Source organism: Oreochromis aureus, linkage group 9 (assembly GCF_013358895.1).
Source record: "Oreochromis aureus strain Israel breed Guangdong linkage group 9, ZZ_aureus, whole genome shotgun sequence".
Taxonomy (NCBI): domain Eukaryota; kingdom Metazoa; phylum Chordata; class Actinopteri; order Cichliformes; family Cichlidae; genus Oreochromis; species Oreochromis aureus.
In genome coordinates, this window is record NC_052950.1 from 18,603,783 (window position 1) to 18,612,042 (window position 8,260).

Below are 8,260 nucleotides of genomic sequence, written 5' to 3' on the forward strand. Positions count from 1 at the left end.
ACCCAGGAAGTGGCTACAGGAAGAGGGTGATAGACTGTCTGAAGCAGTTAGAACAAGACAAGGCTATCGACCGGACCTCATACCACAGGCTGTACCCAGGGAGTCTACACCAAGTCTGTATGGTTTACCGAAAATACATAAACAGGGTGCACCTTTAAGACCGATTGTCTGCATGATCAACTCTGTCACCTATAACATCTCCAAGTTTCTGGCTTCGATCCTCAACCCGCTGGTGGGCAGCTCTGAACACCACATCCAGAACACCCTGGATTTTGTTGAGAAGGTGAGAGATGTCATTATGGAGGCAGATGAAACCATGGTCTCGTACGACGTTACATCTCTCTTCACTTGCATCCTAGTCACGGAAGCGTTGGAGGTAGTCCGTAAGAGATTACAGGATGACACCAACTTCAGCAGCAGGACCGCTCTCAGCATCGACCAAGTGTGTTTGCTTTTGGAACTGTGTCTTCATTCCACCTACTTCACATACAAGGGTCAGTACTACAGGCAGAAACATGGGTGTGCCATGGGCTCCCCAGTTTCACCCATCGTGGCCAATTTGTACATGGAAGAAGTGGAAAAGAGGGCTTTGCTATCCTAGCCTGGAACACCACCAAGTCATTGGTTCAGATATGTCGATGACACCTGGGTGAAAATCAAATCTGAGGACATACTACACTTCACGGATCACATTAACTCGGTGGGCCGACACATCAAATTCACCAGGGAGGATATGAAAAGTGGCATGTTAGCCTTCTTAGACTGTGAGATTTCCATCAGTAATAGGGGACATCTAAAGGCTGACGTGTACCGTAAACCTACACATACGGATCAGTATCTAAGGTTTGACTCTCATCATCCACTGGAGCATAAACTGGGTGTCATCAGGACGCTACAACACAGAGCAAACACCATCCTCACAGACACAGCAGCCAGGGAGGCAGAAGAACAGCACATCAAGAAGGCCCTGAGTAAATGTGGTTATCCCAGCTGGACTTTTGTCAAAGCTGGAAAGGCACCTAAAGAAAGCTCCAGCCGATCCAGGAGAGAAGGACAACCACTGCCCAGGCGAAAACCTGTAGTGATCCCATATGTGTCAGGAGTATCGGAACAGTTGAGACGCATTTTTTTCTAAACACCGGGTCTCCGTGGACTTTAAACCCCAAAATACGCTGCGCCAAACTGGTCCACCCCAAGGATCGGGTCCCCCGACACAAACAGTAGTATAGTGTACGCTGTTAAGTGCCAGGAGGATTGCCAGGATTTATACATCGGGGAAACCAAACAACCTCTGGCGAAGCGGATGGCACAACACAGAAGAGCTACCTCATCAGGCCAGGACTCTGCAGTTTATTTACACCTACAGGCCAGTGGCCACTCTTTCAATGATGAGGATGTACACATCCTGGACAGGGAAGAACGCTGGTTTGAGCGCGGAGTCAAGGAGGCTATTTACGTGAAAAGGGAAAGACCATCTCTGAATCGAGGAGGGGGCCTAAGGGTACATCTTTCGCCATCTTACAATGCTGTGATTGCAGCCATTCCCCAACTCTCTGTGAATGGTACTCATGGCCATTGATCAGTGTTCTTTGATCAGTGGGTTTTGGTCAGTGATTGTTGATCAATGGTCATGAGAATTTGCATAATTATGATTAAGGAACTGACCTCACAGTCCATTGTTCCTTCAGTGGGCTGGTTTTCAGTCATTATGCACTGTTTATAAGATTTGGGGAAACCTGCAGTCAGCTGAGACTGAAGAAGTCACTTGGATGAGTGACGAAACGTTTCTCCCACAAAACGCTACGTCCAGATGAACAGATTCAACTTTTGGAGATTCAGTTTCTTTATTTCATTCATAAACAATTTCCAGCTGCTTACACACGTGATATAAAATACATCAAAGCATTGTGGTTTGCAGCGTTTTCCATGCACTGTTTTATCTGAGAGAACAAATGATAAGGGTGTTGTTTCCAGTGTTTCACTGGAAAGTTTCATCACACTCTGTGGTTCTTTGGAAGTGTGAAAGTACTGCTCTTCCACAACTTCCTTACACATGGAAATTCACCATAAATGACTTTAGTTGTTCTGCAGTTACAGGACTTGAATACATGTGAGAGACAGAGGGTGAGAGCATGTAAAGGAAGGTAACAATAATTTACTGCAAGTTTGATTTTGATTGATTATATTCTTGTTCTTGTCATTCGTGGAATGACAATCCCAGTACCTTCAGTAAATGTTTATGACTTCTCTGCAAGTCTTTTAAGATACATCACAATGTTTTTATTTATAGCTGGCTGTGTTCATCATCTCTGTGGTTTGGTCAAAGAAATTTGAGAATGTTCATAAAAGTAAGAAATATCTGCATCAGCCTAAAAATGTTTGAAAACACAGCTCACAGGAGTAAATATATTTGCTTGCTTTATTTCTAATGGTGAAAATTTTAGGAAAAAAATCTACTCAAGTGTTTTAGGAGGAGGAAGACTCAGCTTTTATTAAACCAACCATAATTAATACCATTAATACCCGTTTATGATCAGGTGGGGCCCTCCAGTGGAAATGAAACAAATTGCAAGTACTGGACTGCTGGAACTGGTGTGATCACTCTGCTGACAGAAGGCTGTGATAGACCGCTGCAATGCTTCTATTTATTCAGTCGGGAAAAATAGTGATAGAACGTGTCAGCCATGACATCGGGATCAGTCACACTTCCTCTGTGAAAAAGAAGTTTTATTCCTTTCCTTGTTGACAGATCTTTACATCTCTGATAAACAGAGAAAATGATCAGATCAAGTCAGAAGCACTAAAAAAGTAAAAGGAGTAAGTCATCAACAATTAGTAACATAATAATGTGAGGGCAGTGCTTGGATTCATAGCTCCACCCTTTATGTATGGGAGACACCTTCTGCTAAATTTCAGTATAAATATGTGTGATAACCAACTGGATTCATAAACGCAGATATCTTATGTCTCTGTTTCTTTCAGAATGACTGCAATTCCTGCTACTCCAAGAATTCAGAGGATCTGTGATCAGGTGAGCTTTATTCTATCTTCATTCTTCATAATCTCCACAACCAAAAGCTCTGATTTGTACGTCACTCTGGATTTACATCATATTCTAATTTGTTCAAACACAGATCAAGTTCTTAGTGGAGGCAAAGACCATGAAGATATTCAGTGAATTCCTTGCTCTTAATTACCTTGTTACGAATGAGAATGAAATGGAATCCTATCAAATCACGGTAAGTACTTCTGTCATATTTAAATATTTATATTTAAATATATAAAATATTAATATTAAATATTCATTATAAAAAAATTCACTGGAATTGGAACACAAGAAAGAAAACTTTAGATGTGCTGTTAAAAGTGTTAATGAAGATATTTAGTGTCAAACACACAACATGTTTTTTGTCTCTTTTGCCTGCAGGTTGATGTGGGAGGATCCAAGTGCATTGTGGTGGATGTCAGTCAACGCACTTCACTTAACGCAAAAACGATTCATGTGACTGACGTAAATGAAAACCACAGCATTGATGAGGCCATCAAACCTTTCTAATTTGATCTCATGGCCTGTTTCAGCTGATGATTGCCTCCAAACTACTGTTGCTATAGCAAAATAAGCATTAAAACTTTGTGTTATAGGCAGTGATTCATTTTTAAATCTAAAAACTGAAACATGTTGTACATTGAACATTTTTAAAGGAATAATAAAGAAAATGTGACTTTTTGTGAGTGTTGATTTTGTGACAGTTGTGAAGCTGTATTTGACTCATAAGCAGTCAGGGGACAGTAAAAAAGTGAGAGTGAGAGTTTTTATTGGTGCAGACAAACACATAAGGGCCAAATTATCTTTAATTCTGTGTGAAAAGTAAAGAAAATCTGTAGATGAACTTTTCACCAAAAATCTGGACAGTAAACAAAACAAGATTACTCATTAAAGAAGCACAAACACAAAAGAGAGAAGAAGCTGTAATGATGCTAAAACTCAAATATAAATCAAGAACCAGTGAGTTTTTACATTACACACAATTATTCGATTCACTGTTAAAAATATCAGCATAAATCTGAATGTCTAAGTGACCCAGTTAACCCAGGTGAGGAGGCTGTTTGATGGTAAATACAATTTAAACAATTTACATTAAGTTCAATGCAACAAAAGAAAAAAATGGAGCCTGTGTCACAGTTCTGGGTCATTTTGACCCAGTATTTTCTGTTTCTTATAGTCTTCTGTATTATGGTTTGTATTCTGATTCTGTTGTTATGCTTTGTCGATTATTATTATAATTCTATGTTTCAGTTTATTCTGGTTTAGGGTTTTGTTCTTAGGTTTTGTGTTTTGTACCCTCGTGTTTAGTGTAGGTTTAGTTCAGTGTCAAGTCTGCGTCTTGTTTCCTGTTTTACTTTGAAGGCCCATGTCTTATGTCAGTGTTCTAGTTTTGCTTCCTCTGTCTCGTTAGGTCTAATTTCTCCCATCTGTGTTCCCACCTGTTCCTCGTTCCCTCAAGTATTTATTGTGTGTGTCCTCCAGTGTTCAGCGTTGTGTTATACCCTCAGAATTGCCTGTGTGTTCTTGTCTTAGAATTCTCAGTTTGGTTTATGTTTTGTTTCGTGCCAGCAATAAAGCTGAGGTTCTTTGGGTTTGCCATTCAGTCTCCACGAGTCCTGCATTTGGATCCTCACCTCCGCCTGCGGAAAATTTGTGTTCACCGGATTTAACCTCTCTGTACTATTGATATGTGATTGTCACATTCTCACACGAAGAGTGTGTGTCTGAAGATGGGTGCTCTCTGTGTCTTCGTTACAGGTGCCTACATGACTATTAGAAGAAAACTTCCTACAGGTGAATGAACAAAGACTGTATCGACACATGAGTATAAAGAAAGGATCATTGATAATTATCCCCTTTGCAGTGGTGTCCCAAAAATATGTTTGTTTCAGTGTTCAGTTCATTTGTTCAAAACATTGTGCGTGTCTGAGCTCAGCCTGGCAGAATTGTGGTGAAAGTTGGTTTAGTGACACTCCTCAGTGAATTTCCGTTCAGGAAAAAGAAAAACAAACACTGACTTCCCAGGAATTACGTGTTTCCATTTCAGATGACTCAGATTTAAAGATTATAGTATTGTCAATCAATCATTCAATCAGAACTTCAGAGCTTTCACAGACGTATCAACTGGTAAACAAGCCCCGTAAAATTGCTTCTTATCCTAAGGAGCTCTTGGGGAGATGTTTACATTATTATTAGATGCAAAATCTGATTTTTTCGCAAGTCAACAAATGTACATTGTAAAACCTTTGTCTGCCTCTGTCTAATGGCTAGGACATATTAAACCAATAACAACAGCTGATCCGGCTGATTACTTCAAATGAGTAATAAGGTTTAGTTTTGACACACCCCAAATAAGCAAAAATAATAATCCATCCATCCATTTTCTTCCACTTATCCGGGGCCGGGTCGCGGGGGCAGCAGCCCAAGCAGAGAAGCCCAGACCTCCCTCTTCCCAGCCACCTCCTCCAGCTTATCCGGGGAAACACCAAGGCGTTCACCGGTCAGCCGAGAGAAATAATCTCTCCAGCGTGTCCTGGGTCTGCTCTGGGGCCGAACTTCTCACCCTATCTCTAAGGGAGAGGCCAGCCACCCTTCGGAGGAAACCCATTTCCGCCGCTTGTATTCGCGATCTCGTTCTTTCGGTCACTACCCACAGCTCTTTTACACTCAGCTCTCTCTTCACCACAACAGACTGGTGCAGCGTCCGCATCACTGCAGCCGCTGCACCAATCCGGCTGATCTCCCGCTCCCTTCTCCCATCACTCTTAAACCAGACCCCGAGATACAAGAACTCCTCCATTTGGGGCAGGAACTCGTCCCTGACCCAGAGTGGGCACTCCACCCTTTTCCGGCTGAGGACCATGGCCTGAGATTTGGAGGCGCTGATTCTCATTCCCACCGCTTCACACTCGGCTGCGAACCGTTCCAAGGTGAGGTGGAGGCCATCACCTGATGAAGCCAACAGGACCACATCATCTGCGAGAAGCAGAGATGAGATCCTGAGACCACCAAAGTGAAAGCCTTCCACCACTTGGCTACGCCTAGAAATTCTGTCCCTTTGTCAAAAATAATAATGTAATAAGGAATATCAAAAAAGCAAGTATTCATATATAAACTGTTTCTTCTGAAATTCCCAAATGTTCTGTGATATACGGAAGTGTAGAGCTGCCACCCAGGCAAAAGAAAAATAGAGCTATATCACGTTATAACGTGAAAACTTTATTGTTCTAACAATATACTTTTCATGTTTGTACAATATGATATCACATTATTACAATATACATAACTATCACATTATAACAAAAACATTTCATGTTCTTACAATATAAATATTATTTTGTATGAACGTGATAATTATATTGTTTGAACAATAAAGTTTTCACGATATAACATATCTTTATTTTTCAAACATGATATATGTGTTTGCCTTAAAACATAGTGAAGTGGATGACAGTGCAGATCAGAGTTCGAGAAAATGGCTCATTTATTGCAATTAGTTAAGTTCTATTTTATGCTTGGATTGAGGCATGGGGAGATTTTGTTATAACGTGATAATTATGTATATTGTAATAACGTGACATTAATATCAAGACATAATATCACATCACTCGAACTCTGATCTCTATATTTTCCAATAAGCAAAGTTCAACAACGTAAAACAAAAAAAATGGATTAAAGCCTGTTTGGAGCTCTAAAGGGCCGTGGGCTCTGTTTGGACACACCCACTTGGGGCCTGCATAGGATAAGTGTGGGTTTGCCCCACAGTTTACCTGCAGCTACCCACAGTTCATAGTTCACCAACATCTACCTACTGCGGGCCCGCATAAGCATACTTGCTTGGAGATTCCTCAGTTCGAGAAAACTTATCAGGTTAGTCAAACACCATATCAATGTCAAATGATAAAATCAGTCAGTCACCATAGAATCAGAGTTAATGTGTGGAAAAAGCACCCAGAATAAAAGAAATGATTAGTTGGAAACAAGGAGGGTGATGACTGGCTTATTAATTATTTAACTCTGAGTAAAAAGTAAAGAAGAAAAACAACAAATCAACTTTGATGGAAGGATATATAAATAGTTAATGGATTATACCTCTTATCTAAAATTCTAATCTAGATCAAAAGGGTGAACTTTTCCAACTTTAGTTGTCAGAACACAGTGAATCATGCACTGATACCCATCACCTACCATCATGAAATGTCAAAGTTAGGAAAGTGTTGATAGGAAATATACATGGAAAGATTCAACACTTGTGTTCACAGTTCCATCTCTATCCATATTCAGCCTAAGCTGCTGTACAGGGCCGTGCAGAGATGTTTAAAGGGGCGGGTGCTCAAAGTTAAAAAAGGGGGAATATATAACCAGGCTGAATAACAACAACACACATTCATCAAGAATCTAATATGGGATCGCATCATACTATATCATTGTCATCAGGTGGCGACAAACATAGCCTATGTTTTACCTGATGGGGTACAATGTTGCTGTTGCTGCTGCTCCTGCTGCTGAGGGCAGGGCTGTGTTGATCTGAGACTGTAGACATTACAAAGTCCATCATTGGTTAATGCAGTGGTTCCCAAACTTTTGTTGCTAGGCCCCCTTTGTTTTACAACCCCCCACCCCCGGCACACATCCTCCAGCCACACACACCCGTATTTTGTTTTCAAACTCAAATCCATTGCAGTTTATTTCACACCTCAAAAGTTCACAACTGCTATTTCCATCCTTTTACAAAATCCACTACAATCTCTCATTCAGCATTTTGCTCCCTAACCCTATCCAACATCTCATCACCTTGTTATTGTTTCTAAGGCCGTTTCATCACAGTGGCAAGTTTACATTCAGCTATAAATGAGCAATGTGATGAATGTCAGACTTCATTTAAGGACATAAGTCATCTGTCTGACTTCTGTATCAATAAATAAGACTTTTCTTTCTGCGACAGAAAGAAGACCAAGATCATTTTGTGACACAAATCAGTGGTGCAGATTTAAAACATACTTTACCTAAAATGTAGCAAATATACACACTGTTTTGGTAATTTGGGGACATAGTTGTTTTCTAAATGGCATCAAAATTGTTATGAAGGCTATATCACAAGAGATTATTAACATTCAGACCCATGAATCTAGTTGCCAGTCAAAGAACTGGTGTACTTTATTATTTTAGTTTGTTAACTGAAATAATTGTTATTCTGGTTGAATTGGGCTTCAG